The sequence below is a fragment of the Tursiops truncatus genome, chromosome 7 (genome assembly GCF_011762595.2).
Source record: "Tursiops truncatus isolate mTurTru1 chromosome 7, mTurTru1.mat.Y, whole genome shotgun sequence".
NCBI lineage: Eukaryota > Metazoa > Chordata > Mammalia > Artiodactyla > Delphinidae > Tursiops > Tursiops truncatus.
Window position 1 is genome coordinate 20,004,608 of NC_047040.1, and position 15,675 is coordinate 20,020,282.

Sequence of the window (15,675 nt, forward strand, 5' to 3'; positions counted from 1 at the left end):
CAGAGACACACACACACACACACACACACACACACACAGGAATCAAACTCAGAATCATTAACAAAGAAACCTTGGTCTAACACAGAAAACAATCTCTAAATAGACTCTTACTCCAAGCTTGTCAATGCGGGGAAAATCTACTCTTTCTGTTATTTGGGGACACTAATTAAAAGGTTACCCCATTACCACATATTTAACTTCCCACTCTTTCTGCCCCCAGGAGTAGAGAAGTCAACAAAAGAGAGATGATAAGGTTTCAGACAGCCCACCTCCCACCCTTTATTACCACCTCTCCCAAGAGTCCAGCCACAAAGCTAGTGCGACTAGATACAACTCACCAGCATGGCGGGGTTTAGGACTCTGCCTCTCTCCTCTTGTGAGAGGACATTTAGATGTTGTCTGCTCTTCTCCCCTCCCTTCTCTCTCTGATAAGAGAAAGGGCAAGCACATTCTTGAGAAAGAAGGGGCTGCATGCAGCAGGGGTCATGACAACACCTGAGCCCCCTGGTAAGGGAGAAATGGCGGAGAGAGGATTGAGAGACAAAGATGGTGGGATCAAGTGGTGTGGATGAAAGGGAAAGTTCTCCTGAGGTTGGAAAGCACGAGGGTCAGGGAGTTTGAGATGGTAAAGAACAGGAGAAGATGAGGACTTTAAAAACAATCTTCCTTTATATTCTTAAACCTCCTGAAATATTAAGAGAGAGAGAGATGTGAGTAAAGGTTGGAAGACCTGTGTAGCTGTGATGTTTTGAACTCAGTACTGCTCTGGCACTGAACGCTTTTTAGCTTACTTACTCTGACACCTACCTACTCCAGTTTTTAGGTAATTTTATACAAACATACATACATAAATAAATGTCAATAAAATAAGGGTTCATATTTTAATATTAACATGCCTATACGTGGTACAGGGCAGGTTTTTTGTGAGGAGACTAATTTTCTAGAAACCTGGCTAAAGCAAGTTATTAGACTGTTATTACTAAAAGAAAAGGGGAATTAGGCAGAAAGCCAGACTACCTTCCTTCCATTGGGTTTTCTCCAGAGATCTAATCCTTCTAGTCTCTTCCTTACACTTTTCTCTTACTGGGTAGCTCTCTGCCAGGGGAGTTTTAGTGCTGCTTACACAGCAAGCACAATGCAAAAGCTTCAAAGCAGAAATGTAAATAATAGTTAAAACACTTGGTGAGTTCTGATTTTATTTTTAAAGAACATAGCTTAAAGACACATGTAAAATACAAGCTGTAGCCTGAAAAGCCACAGTCTAAAATAAATAAAAGTTTTAAAAGATACTAATTCTCATATCATAAAGTTTAGCAACTCCTTTCTCCCACCCCTCTAAACAAAGAGGGTTCTTTTAGGAATTAATGTCTATGTGGAAAAGAAACATTCTTCTGCTATTCAGCAATTCCTTAAGTTTCATAATAGCCTTTTTCTTCTTCTACATTCAAGCAAAATTAATCCTTTTGATTTTTTAAAAGTAAAAAGTAATAAGATCTCATTTTAAAAAAATTATACATATCTCCATGCATTGAGAGGAATGATTCTTACCTAATATTGATAAGGGCTATTTTAATGATGAAATACTAAAGAGGCTTTTTTTTTACTTCTTTTGTACTTCTCAGTGTTGTGTGATTTTAAAAATAAAGACTGTGTATTCTTTTCTGTAGTAGTAACATAATTTTCTTAAAAAGGAAGAAGAAATTAGTGTCTTGAGAAGTAATTGAAAGTCAATGACTTTTCCCTGTAGATTTCATAAGGGTTTTTGTGTGTGTGTGTGTGTGTGTGTGTGTGTGTGTGTGTGTGGTGGGGAGAGCAGTGTTTCAGTGCATTTGTTCCCAGGAGACACTGTGGTGTCAGAGTTCAATGGAATGAGGGCCTGACAAAGGGGGCAGAAGTACTGAAAGTGAGGAAAAATGGGGACCAGGAAGGTTAGCCATGACTAGCAAAGACACACAATGAAATTTTCAGAAAGGTCAAGGCCTCAGAAATTACAAAGTTATCCATCCCCTTGTTTCTGAATTGAATGATCCTGGCCCTGGCAAATTTAGGTGGGCACTCCAGCCTAGGCTGAGTAAGCTTTGAGAGGGGGTGGGAGAGGAGACTGGAGAAGCAGGTGAGTGGGTTCCCTACTGTCAAGGTGCAAACAGGGAACAAACAGCCTTCCTATACCTAGGTTGAACCAGAGGAGGACCAGAGGCCTGGAGGTGCTTCTCAATAGCCAGCATTTCTCAGAAACACAGCGGAAGTCTCCCAGACAGGACAGACAAGCTGGCATCCCTTTCTGAGAATCAGAAGGAGGGGAAAGAGTGACGCAGGCCTAGCCAACATACCAGGGACAGTGGTGAAATCTTGGGAATCTGGGGGGTCTGCCAGCCATGCTTTCCACAGCCACTTGGACAGCAGCTCTCAATGTCCTCACCTGGAGAACCCGCATGAACTTGGCTGCCAGACCATAAAGGGAAGTCTCTGGACTGAAGGACCAACTGCCCCTTGTAAATTCCCTTACTGGTGCCAGCTCCTAATTGTAGGGATCTATGCAGGTCTGGACCCCTCTGCAGGGGTCCTAGGACCCTTAGGAGGGTCCATTCTTTTCCCTGTCATCCTATGTTACCCTCTCTTCTTTGTCTGTTCCTCCTTTCTTGCCAGACACACTCTTCCTCACCCATCAATACCCAAATCACACTTGTATCTGGTGTAACTAAGTGCTCAGACTCATAACTGAAATCCAGTTCCCTCAAGGCCTCTAGATCACCAGTCTTCCTCTTTTACCCCAACTCCTCATAACCTACAAAGAAGAAAACAAACAACACATGCAAACAAAAAATCAACAAAGAACAGAAGGGAGATTTCCTGGCCTTGGGCTGGAGGCACAGCAGGAAGTTGTAGCCACACAAACTATGCTCTGTGGCCAGAGTCATGCGTCATGACCTTTAGGTTGAGCAACCCAAATGTAGCATGGAGGTGTTGAGGTGCTGAAATACACTCTCTTGCCCTCTAGTAGGTCAGTCCTTGGCTGTAATATAATTTAGTATAGTTTTATAGATAGAAAATTCCAGAGAGTAGCAATCTTCTCTGTGTTATGCAGCCAGGAGTAAGTAAAACAAGGAGAAGTGACGTATGCCTAGACCCAATTATTTGACATCTCAAGACTTTTCCTTTATGGTTTGTGGTGGCTTAGCTGGGATGAAGGTCCAGCAATGGGGAACTAGACTGAAAGACCCTATTCTCTTCAACTGTCTTATTAAGTTACATTAAATTTTCCTAGCTCATTACCTGAGTTTGGGATGTAAAGTAGAAAAAACACATTTTCTTGGAATTATACCTGAAACAGAAAGTAGAAATCCATGTTATGTTTGTGTTTCCCTGGTCTCAGGGTATCTGACCTGATTTCTTCTGCACCTAGTCTCTAATTCAGGACCATTTCCCTTTTCCTAGGCATGAAGTAACAACCCAGCCTATTCGTGTATCTTACTGGTAATTTAATGGACACTCCAGTTGATTCATTTTGCTCTATCACAAAATGAGCTTCCCACCAAGACAGAAGAGGAGATCATATAAATGTATATAAATTTACAAAAATAAAAAGAATACGTAAGGGTGATATAGTAGCATCTTCGAAGTAGCAGGACTTGCCATGACGTCATGGCAGCTTCTACCCACAGCCCAGACACAGAAAGGCCACTCATAAGGTGTGAAAGCAAAGTAGCACCCAGTCTCTTGGTCACCACCTAAGTGATCCACTAATGGGTGTTCTCTCTTCACTACAGGTGAATGTAGCTCAGGATAAGAAGCTTCAAAGACTTACCCAAATTCCTTATTGGTACTACTACATTTCACTCTGTAGTGTTATATAAAAATATTTAGCCAAACTCTTGCTTCATACATTCCAAGTGCCTAGCCAAGGACTCAAAGTTTGATTAGATGCCATGTACCCCCAAATAAATTTTATTTGATGTGCAGTTATATACTGAAATATGTTGTGTTCTATAGAAGTGAGAAATGTGAGAGAAAGAAGATGCAGAAGGATTGTGCTGTATACCTTGGATCAAATCAGTTTAGGAGTCATTTAGATGGATCAGAGTGCCCTAAACTAGATAAACAAATCAACCTATAAAACTCAGTCAAGAGTCTGTTAATAGAGAACTCTATTGATCATGATTTCCACATCAGTGCTGCTTAAACTTTCACTATTCCTCTCCTGGCCTCATCAAACTGGGGTGATATATGTGGGTCTTACTCTAAATTTACCCATGTGGAAGGAGAGACCTTAGAGGCTGGTGTATAAGGAAGTCTCCAATCTGGTGACGAGTGGAAACAGACCAACATCCTACTTTCCCATCCTCTTTTTCTCTTGACCTTGCTGCCCTACAATGAGATATCCCAAGAACCCATTGTCATCTCCTCTTTGTGGGACAAGCATGAGTCTATCTTGGCCCAGTACTCCCAAGGAAAGCAGAATATAAAAAAAACATTTCCTCTGTCTTGCCAGATGGCTTCAGGATAAAATTCTTCCCCGAACTAAATGTTAGAGTTCAGTTGAATGTTTCAGGGAGGGCAAGAAGAAACAAGGAGAAGTATTTAATCCTCCTCTTCCCCTAACACACCACTGCATCCAAGCTTGATGTGAGCAGGTCCTGCCAGGGCAGGCAAGATTGTTGAGCTGAAATCAAGAGGATGGGTCCTTGACAGAGTAGACCCTTTTAAGGATGAAGATTGGATGTGGGGGAAATACACAGTCCACAGACCTGAGGTTCCAGGCTGGATGTTCTCATTTTCCGTACTTGCTGAGGAGGTGGCAGGGCAAAATATGGAATAAACTGAAGAATACTGAGCCCCATCCAACCCGTCTGGGAACCCACGGTGTAAAGTAATGGGGAAAATTACATTGGGACAGTCCAGACTTCTTGAGATCAATGCATACCTCTGCGCTTGCCTGCATACTTTGTACAACTTTTCATTTTGAAATAATGAACAGTTAGCATCAAGAATGGCTACTCATTCTTAAAATGTGTTGGAGAAACCAGAACTTGAAGCAGCCAATGCAGGTGAGGGTGTGGATAATCAAGGAGAATAGCCTCCCAAGAGAAGCATGAAGGAACCGGATGTTTGGTCTCAAACTTTGTTATACCAAACACTTGGGTATTTATGCTTGGTTTTTGTAGTAGAGTTAACATTAAGTCCCTTGAGTTTGTTCATTCATAGGACATGCATTATGCTCCTATTTGACACCAAACACTGGGAAGGTCAAAAACGAGTAAGACATGACTTTTGCACTTAAGGAATGCTAAAAATATTAACTTAGTCTCTGATCAAATGAGACTGAATTGCTGAATAATATTGAGAAACATTCAAGTACTTAAAAAGTAACAACACATACACGCAATTAGTGGCAAAATCTCCTTTTAGCACCTTTATCCAATGCAGCATTTACCTCTCCTGAGAATTTCCTGTTAGTTCTTGATTTGCCTACATCTAGTTAAGTTTATAAGTAGGATGTTAGAACAGACTGGAGACCTAGGATACTAGGTGCTACAATCCTCCCTTAGGTGATTCATGTAGTTGACAGAAGAGAGGCTCATAGAAAAGTGGATGAAACAGCTTCCTGAATGGCCTTTCAGTTTCAGTGTCTCCCACTTCATGGGTTAACAGTATCTCCCACTTCATGGGTTAGCGGTTTCTAGGATAACTTGATTTTCATAAGGCAAAACTTCAATTGTAAAAATCTCACAAGTAACAGAAGACCTTCAATGGATCCCCAGTCCTATCTTGATCAAATGAAAATTGTCTAGTGAAAATGGATCCTTAGGGTTTCCTCACACGTCTTTATGCTTTCTCTGCTCTGTGCTTTCTCTCCTGAAATTGTTGTTGCCTAAAATAGTTATATTAACTACCCACTCTGAAGATCGTATTTACTTTTCAAAACCTAATTTTCTTTTCCTGGGATTCAAATCTTTACTCCCTTTTCTTGATTCCCAATAGTATTATGTGCTTGCTTTGACATCAAAGAGCTTCATCTCAATAGGGATGATGTCTTATGTGTCATTGCTTGTTGTGGCATCTGACATAGAGCTTTGATCATCTATTTGCTCAGGAAATATTTCTTGAACAGAGATATCCATAGGCCCACAGCTCATTGGTGGCAGGACCAAATTTAGAACTTAGGTATCTTTACTCTTACCCTTGTGCTTTCTCCTACATCCATTGACTCCTAGTTCATCGATTTGTAGGGCTCATTTGAAGTCCTGACCTATTCATCCCATTGTCTATATTTCTTGATTTGAGAAACCTACTAGTTTAAGATTCTTTGGAAATAAGTATTTCCTGTTTCAAACTGAGTTGAGGGGACATAGTGGAAGCTTACTGCCTATTTGCTAATGACACTTTGCAGAATTCAGAGAGAAACTGAGTCCTTGAAAGCACAGACTTCTATTTAAATGTTGGTTTTAACTGTTGTTTTCTTGCTCTTTTTATCCATTTTCCCTACTCTTTCTCTTCTCCCTTTTTCCTCTCATCTTTTCTGCAAATCTCTATCTATGTCTGCTAAACAGGAGACAGTCTAGGTGGTTGCGATTTCACAGATATTGATGGAGCATCTACCTAGCCTGAAGATACACATCTGCACACCAGACCCTCCGTGTAGGACACCTAAAGTGGGGTCAGTGGGGCATTCAGGGAAACCTCTGTGTGGAGGCTGAGTCTAGAGGCACCCACCCTGAGTTACATCTAGGAACTGTGGATTGCATCAGGATTCTCACAACTTCATCATACCAGGAAGTCTAGGAGGACAAAACACAGCAAATGGATCGAAGATTTTCCTGCCTCATTCTGACCAGGAAAGGACAGACAGACTAGGAAAGAACAAAAGTTCCCAGAGCCTGGCCATGCACACATGGGCCCAACAATCCTTGGATGCTGGAGTGAGCTGCTTTCAGCTCTCCCACTCCCACTCCAGGTTCTCCCCTACCCCTCTGGCATCTCCTGTTTTCTCATTTCTTTTCTTCTCTCTCTGCCTCCCAAGCACCAGTGCTCTTCAAGTGCTGTGTTCTGCTCCCCCTTTCACAAATTTGTTCTCAAAGAACTCATCCACTCCTGTGACTTCCATTACATGCTGTTGTCCCTCAAATCTGAACCTCTCCAGAGCTCTAAGCCTAACTGACTAATGGACATTGCAACTGAATTTCCCTCTCAAATAGGAAACAGAGTCTCATGTTCCTGACCTGTTCCCTCTCCTGTGTCTCCCATCTTATTAAGTCACACAGTTGATGCACTCAGTCTCTAAGCCAGCAATCTACCAACATCCTAGATTCCAACCTTACTGTACTCCCCCTTAATAGTTACTAAATACGGTTGCTCACTGTTTGTAGAAACCAGTTGAAGCCAGCACCTTGACTTGGTTCTCACTTGTTTCTTGTATTCTTCAGACCCTTGCAGTCCTGTCTGCAACTCTAACAATAGCTTCCTTACCTGATCTTCCCACTACCATGACTATGAATGAATCCTTTAACCTCTTTGCCATTTCTTCATCTAAAACACGAGGGCATTGGATTACATCTCTGAGAGCTTTCTTAGTGCTGATATTCATTTATTTGTCAGCTTGAAAATATCACAGGCTCCAAAGTAAAAATCTGAATTTTCTGCCCTTTCACTCATTCCCCACCTCCCAATAACCTTTTTCTTCTTCTTCCTCCTCCATCCTGCTAAAGGAGATTTTGATTGCGGTGTGGCAGCCCTAGGACTCAAACCTTTAGCCAGGATGTGATTTCCCAGACATTCCCAAGGGAGATGGTCTCATGTCCTTTCCTTCTGCTGTCACAGCAGGGAAGGGAGTTGCCTGGAGCCAAGGCTTACAAAGAGTGGCCATTGTTTTTATTTTATCGACACATTGTTTTGGGGTGCCACTCTTCCACTCAGCAGAGGCAGATAACATTGACAGGAGATTTTAAAACACTTTTTTTTTCCTGCTGCAGATTAACTAGATGGTGAATATCAATTTCTTGTTCTCATCCCACGTTCATCACCATCTCTTCAACCAGAATGCCAGGCTCAATGAGGTGACTCCTGAGGCTTGGTATTGCCCCAAGGACCAGGGATCCTTTTGTCTTAATTTAGAAGCTTCACTAAAGGGACACCAAGGGGAATGGTGTGATGGTACACCTGCTGAATTCACCATCAGTTTTGAAATAACACCCTCCTCTCAACCTGTGAGTAGTTGCATTCTTCTTGGCTCCACTCAGGCTGGGCAGTGATAGGGAATATCTAGGACTTTCATTCTTCAGCGTCCCAATGTTGGCATTTGCCTCATATTGCCTAGTGTCATACAATATGAATGGATGGAGTTTGTCTTCAACATCTCCCATCACCTTTCTCTGTTCTACAAAAATTACGATGAAATGACTTTTTTCCTTTCATAGACTTTGCGTGTTTGTGTGTGTGTGTGTGTGTGTATGTGTGCATGTGTGTGTGGTCCCATCTTCCTACAGTCTAGAGGCTGCTAGGGAAGGGAGAGAGAAATGCAAGGGCGTCCTGTGCTGATCCTTGTTGAAATTTCTGGTAAGAAGCTGAAAAATACTATTCAAGGGATATTAAGACATCTCTGAACTTTATATGAATTTTAGAACGTGAATAGGAATTTGAACTTATCTATGCTCTCTCCAATTGCACCTGCCATTTTACAGGTATGGAAAATAAGACTTCCAGCAAATTAGCAGTGCAGTACCAATTCTGTGTACTTTCCATTACAATCTGCTTCCTAATTGCATGTGGATTTCCTTATTCCCCAGAGCCAGGCAGCATCAACATTTGGCTTCAGAAATGCTGTTAAATCCTGAATAAACCAAAGTGAATATGCAAGGTAGTGTTCAAGATCTCTTACTCCTAAAGCCAGACGCAATGCTTGTGTTCAACCCTAGGCTCTAGGCTTGCTTCAGTGCTTCCCCAACTTTCTCTTTATAAGTAGGGGAGGAAATGTGGGGCTAACAGAGACATTTTCATGGTCCCTGTCCCCCACCAAGCCCCCTCACTGACGCTTAAAAAATGGGAATGTTTTTGTGTGTATGGAGCAGAGAAAGTCTTTCCTCAATTTTGGTCAGCAGGGTTTGTCTTGGATCTAGAAAGAGTGGACGAGGCCTCAGTTGGAGTGAATTCATAGAGGACTGGGAGGGTTTTTCTTTTTCTTCCCACAAACCACAGTTTAAGTTACATTTCATCAGTAGAATTCCTCTAAGATAAAATATTGGGAAACATACCAGGTTAGGAGTCATAACAACTAGTTTCCAAGCCTGATTTTCCTCCTGTAACTTAAAACCTCATCCACACTTTCATTTATTTAGGAAACAAAATAGTCATTGAGCTGCTATACGTCTAGTGCTATTCTAGGTGCTGAGTTTTCAGTGTAGTATAGTGCAAATTTCCTGTTCCCACAGGTCTTACATTGTAGTGGGTAAGTCAGTAATTGCCACATAAACATGTAATCATATCAAATGTTATGAAGAAAACAAAAATGAATAAGGCAATAGAGAGTACCATACAAGAGGGTATATTTGTGTAAGAGTGTGTTAGGGTGCTTTAAGATATGTCCACAAATTCTTTTATACTCTCTTCTATAGGTGAAGCCTAATTTCCCTCCTCTTGAGTAGGGGCTGGACTTAATGACTCACTTCTAAAAGGTAGAATGAAGTTGAAGTGAGAGGGTATGACTTTGAATAATAAAGTCATTGTGTCTTCCACTGGTTTTTCTTGGATTATTTGCTCTGGGGGGAGTTAGTTGTCATGTTGTGAGGACACTCAAGCAGCTTAAGAAGCTCATGTGGCAAAGACCTGAGGCCTCCTGCCAACAGCCATGTAAAGGAGCCATCTTGGAAACCAATTCTCCAGCCTCAGTCAAACCTTTGGATGACTGCCGTCCCTGCCGACATCCTGACTGCAACTGAATGAGAGACCATAAGCCAGACCACCCAGATAAGCTGCTCCTGGAGTCCTGACTGAGAAAAACTGTGAGATACTAAATATTTGTTGCTTGAAGCCAGAGCTTTTGGGGATGATTTGTTAAATAGCAGTAAATAACTAATGTATGTACTCTAGGGAAGCTCTCTCTGGAAGGTAATAATTGAGTAGAGACCAGAAGGAGAAGAGGAAATAAGCCAGGTAATAATATGTATGAAGAGAGATTGAAGCTGAGGGAATAAAACTGGAAAGGCCTTGTGGTAGGAACACGCTTGGAGTTTTCAAGGGCGTGTCAGGAAAAAATTGTCCAAGATTTGGAAATGGGCAAGATAATACTGAGTATCCTTTCAGCGGAGACCTGGGAATTGTCTAAGGTATTTTCTGGAGATTATCTGATTATACTGAGATATTCCCCTCTGACTGAATTCCTATTGCCCAAGTTATTTTATAATTCTGTAGAGGCAGAATTCAATTTGTAGAAAACTGAGAGTGATGCAAGTGATTCTTTCCAAAGTATAACGAATTTTGTCCAGTACAGATACAACTGAATTCTACCCTATAGAAAAGATGGCCCCAAACAAGCAGCTTTATTGAGATACAATGTTTTATACCATACAACTCACTCTTTTAAAGTTTACTATTCAATTTTTTTTTTAGTATATTTACAGGGTTGTACAAATATCACTACAATCTAATTTTTGTCCACCTTCTAAAGAAACCCCATTAATAGATATTCTGTATTCCCTTCCGTCATTCCCTTTCCCCCTAGGAGCCCTAAGCAATGACTCATCTACTTTCTGTCTTTATAGATTTGCCTATTCTGCAAATTTCATATAAATGTAATCATACAACTTATGGTTTTTGCAACTACACGTTAGCATAATGTTTTCAAGGTTTATCCATGTTGTAGCGTGTATTAATACTTCATTGTTTATCGATAAACAATACTCAACTGTATGGATATAACACATTTTGTTGATCTCTTCATTCGTTGATGGGTATTTGGGTTTTTTTCTACTTTTTGGATAGTATAAGTAATATTTCTATAAACATTCACAAATAAGTTTTTGTGTGAGTGTATGTTTTAATTTCTTTTGGGTGTATACTTAGCAGTGGAATTGCTGGGTCATATGGTAGGTCCATGCTTAATATTTTGAGGCACTATCAAACTGTTTTCAGGATGGTTGTATCATTTTATATTTCCTCAGTGTATGAGGATTCTAATATATCCACATTCTTGTCAACACTTATTATCATCCATCATTTTAAATATAGCCATTTTAGCTGCTGTGAGGTGATATGTCATTGTGATTTTAATTTGTATTTCCCTAAGGATTAATGATGTTGAACATCATTCCATGCACTTAGCCATTTTAATATTTTTACTTGGAGCAATGTCTGTTTAAATCTTTTGCCCATTAAAAATTTTGTCTTTTACTATTGAATTTTAAGAATATATATTCTGACGATCAATTAATCTATGACAAAGAAGGCAATAATATACAATGGAGAAAAGACATGCTCTCCAATAAGTGGTGCTGGGATAACTGGACAGCTACATGTAAAATAATGAAATTAAAACATCAGAGAAATGCAAATTAAAACCACAATGAGATATCACCTCACACCTCTCAGAATGGCTATCATCTGTAATCAAATAACAAATGTTGGCCAGGATATGGAGAAAAGGGAACCCTTGTGCTGTTGGTGGGAATGTAAATTTGTGTGGCCACTGTGGAAAACAATATGGAGGTTGCCTAAAAAACTAAAAATAGAACTAACATATGACCCAGAAATTCTACTCCTGGGTATATGCCCCCAAAAAACAAAAACACTAATTAAAAAACTTACATGCACGCCAATGTTCAGAGCAGCATTATTTATAATTGCCAAGATATGGAAGCCACCTAAGTGTCCAAGATAAAGAAGATGTGGTATATATATATATATATATATATATATATATATATATATATATATACACACACAATGGAATAATACTCAGCCATAAAAAAGAATGAAAATTTTGCCATTTGGAACAACATGGACAATCTACTATGTATAAAATAAATAAGCTACAAAGATATATTGTACAACGTAGAGACTATAGCCAACATTTTAAATTGAAATATAGCCTTTAAAATTGTGGATCGTTATATTGTACACCTGAAACTTATAATATTGTACATCAACTATACTTCAATTTAAAAGAAGAATGTATGTGTATATATTCTGGAAAAAAAGTCCCTTATCAAATATATGAGTTACAACTATGTTCTCCCATTATGAGAATTATCTTTCACTTTCTTGATGGTATTTTTTGCAGAATAAAACTTTTTAATTTTAAGTTTAATTTATCTATTTTTTTTTTGTTCTTTGTGTTTTGGGTGTTATTTCAAAGAAACCATTGTCTGACCCAAGACCATGAAGGTTTACTCTTATGGTTTCTTCTAAGAGTTTTAGTATTTTAGCTCTTACCTTTAGATATAAGATCCATTTTGAGTTAATTTTGTGTATCTTGTGTGGTAAAGGTCCAAATTCATTGTTTTGCTTATGGATATTCAGCGGGCCCTCCACCAATTGTTAAAAAGACTGTTTTTTCACCACAGAATTGTTTTTCCATCACTGTTGAGCATCAATTGATCATAAATTTATGGGTTTATTTATGGAACTCAGGCCTATTTCATGGATCAATATGTCTATTCTTGTTCCATTCTCATACTTTCTTGGTTACTATAGCTTTAGAGTATGTTTTGAAATTGGAAAATGAGTTATCTAATTTTGTCGTTCTTTTTCAAGATTGTTTTAACTTTTTTGGGTTCCTTGCATTTCTATATGAATTTGAGGACTGGCTTGTCAATTTTTGTAAAAAGGAATCTGGTATCTTGATAGTAATAATTTCAAATATGTAGATCAAACCGGGGAGTAAAGTCATCTTAACAATAGTACATTGTCTGATGGGTGACCAAGGAATATCTTCCCACTTATTTACATGTTCCTCAATCTCTTTCAATGATATTTTGTAATTTTCCATGTATGTCTTTTGTTTTTGTTTCTTGTGGTATGCGGGCCTCTCACTGTTGTGGCCTCTCCCTTTGCAGAGCACAGGCTCCGGACAGGCAGGCTCAGCGGCCATGGCTCACGGTCCCAGCCACTCTGCAGCCTGTGGGATCTTCCCAGACCACGGCACAAACCCGTGTCCCCTGCATCGGCAGGCCGACTCTCAACCACTGCGCCACCAGGGAAGCCCGTCTTGTTTTTATTAAATTTATTATTTTTGATACTATTGTAAATAGAATTGAATTCTTAATTTCATTTTCAAAATTTTCACTGTTACTGTATAGAAGTACGAGAATTTTGTATATTGATCTTGTACCCTGCAACCTACTGAACTCATTTACCAGTTTTAATAGTTTTTAGTGGATTTCTTAAGAGTTTCTCTACACAATATCATGCTATATGCAAGGAGAGAGACTTTTACATCTTCCTTTCCAATCTGGGTGCCTTCCCCCAGCCCCGCCCTGTTTTTCTTGTCTAATTTCCCTGGCTAGAACTTTCATTATGATGTTGGAGAAGTTGTAGGATTGGACCTTCTTGTCTTGTTCCTGATTTTATGGTGAAAGCATTCAGTCTTTTAATATTAAATATGATAGCTGTGGGTTTTCCATAGGTGGTCATTATCACATTGAGAGAGTTCCTTTCTTTATGGTTTGCTGAGTATTTTTAATCATGTAGAGTGTTAAATTTTCATCAGATACTTTTTTCTGTGTCCACTGAGATGAACATATGGCTTTGTCCTTTATTCTATTAATATGGTATGCATTACAATAAGTGATTTTCAGATGTTAAACTAATCTTGCATTTCTGAGATAAGTCCCTCTTGGTCTTGGTGTATGTTTTTTATGTTACTGTCAGAAATATTGAAGTAAATTTATTAATAGATGCAAAACTGGCTAATATTGTATGAGACAAAAAAGTATAATGTTTGAATCAATGAAGTTGACATGCATTTATGGAGAGTACTCAGATTGCTAAAATCAGGAATGAAAGAAGAGACATCACTACAAATCTTATATAAATAAAAAGATTTATAAGGGAATATTTTTTATGTTACTTGATTTGATTTGCCAGTGTTTTGTTGAGTTGCTGTTGTTGTTATTTTTGGTGTCAATATTCATAAGGGATATTTGGCTGTTGTTTTATTTTCTTATGGTGTCTTCATGTGTGAAGACCTAATAATAATGGACTCAAATGTTGAATTGAGAAATGTTCTCTATTTTAGTATTTTTTGGAAGGGTTCTGAAGGATTGCTATTAATTCTTTGAATATTTGGTAAGTTTTAAAATTACTATTTCAATTGTTTTTCTTGTTATAGATCTATTCATATTTTCTGTATCTCTTGAGGAAGTTTCTTTAACTTGTGTATTTCTAGGGATTTATCCATTCCATGTAAGTTATCTAGTTTGTTGGTATACAGTTGTTCATAGTATTTCCTTATAAATCTTTTTATTTCTATAGGATTTGTAGTGATGTCTCTTCTTTCATTCCTGATTTTAGCAATCTGAGTACTCTCCTGGATAAATGCATGTCAACTTTATTGATTCAAACATTACACTTTATTGTCTCATACAATATTAGCCAGTTTTGCATCCATTAACAAATTCACTTCAATATTTCTGACAGTATATGTATACATATATCTCTGTTCTTAAAATTCTCTTTTGAACCAATCCTAAGAGCTTACTGATTCTCTCATTAATTAGTGAGTTGAATAAAATATTTGATATCTTGATTTTATATATTTATTAGAATGACATTTTTAAACTTTGGAAAATTATGTGTTAACAGAAAGTATAAAAAATCAATGAAGAGTCAGAGAGTGGTGGGAAATGAGGTTGGAGAGAAAGATACAGGACAGATCACATAGGCCCTTGAAGGCCATGCTGAGGACATTGGTTTTTACTCTGAGATGAAAAGCTATTGACATCACCTTAGACAATTCCTTTTTCACCTGGGGCCACAGCTATCTGTAATATGTCTCTATGCTACCTCATAGGATGACTGTGAGAATTGTATGAGATTACAGAGTTGAAAACTGCATTGTTATTCTTAGAACTCTGTCAAGTTATGAGGTTACTTTTCAGGCACTCATGACTAGGTCTAAATTTTTTTTCAAATTCTTACCTATTGACAGATTCCTGAGGAAGAAAAACATAGGGACTTCCACAGAACTGGACCCTGCATCCTGGGAAAGGCAGTCTTGTCCATGAAGATGCTGGGGATTCATACATTAATATAAGGTAGGTCATTAAATCCCCAAAACAACAGGAGATTAGGGCTGGGGAAATTTGAGGGCTCAGAAAGCAGGCTTGGCTTACCTCATCATCTCTGGTTGGGGCTGGTTCTAGGTGATTGAGGGCTAAGATGGTGGAGAGGCAAGTCTGAGACATGGACAGACAGGTCAAAAGAGAGAAGCTGGGGTGTATTAAATAAGGATGACAGAAAGCCTCAGATTTCAAAGGTCAGAAGTTGAGCTTGAAAAGGAAAGCAAATGTTAGAAAGTGACTAATCTACAAAACATGTTTAGGACATGAGGGTAGTTCTTCGGACTGAAAGACAAAATCCAAAAGGAAGGACAGCATAGAGAACCAGAGAGAAAAAACATCCCTTCAGAATATTTGCCTTGCACAAACTCTCTCCTTAGCCTGCATGCCAGGTTATTCATAGATGGGA

The 15,675-nt window shown here is 38.9% G+C and overlaps 1 long non-coding RNA gene across 2 annotated transcripts in view; it reads left to right on the forward strand.

The window, feature by feature from the left end:
- The window catches only part of LOC141279141 (uncharacterized), a 95,129-nt gene that overhangs the window by 73,312 nt on the left and 6,142 nt on the right, over window positions 1-15,675 (forward strand). Inside the window, exons 1-2 of one of the 2 annotated variants that reach the window (XR_012332981.1) lie at window positions 5,379-9,992; window positions 13,044-15,242. This is a non-coding gene — a long non-coding RNA (uncharacterized lncRNA). Of the gene's footprint in view, window positions 1-5,378; window positions 9,993-13,043; window positions 15,243-15,675 lie in introns of those variants that run through there. The other variant, XR_012332980.1, reaches the window with a different exon arrangement.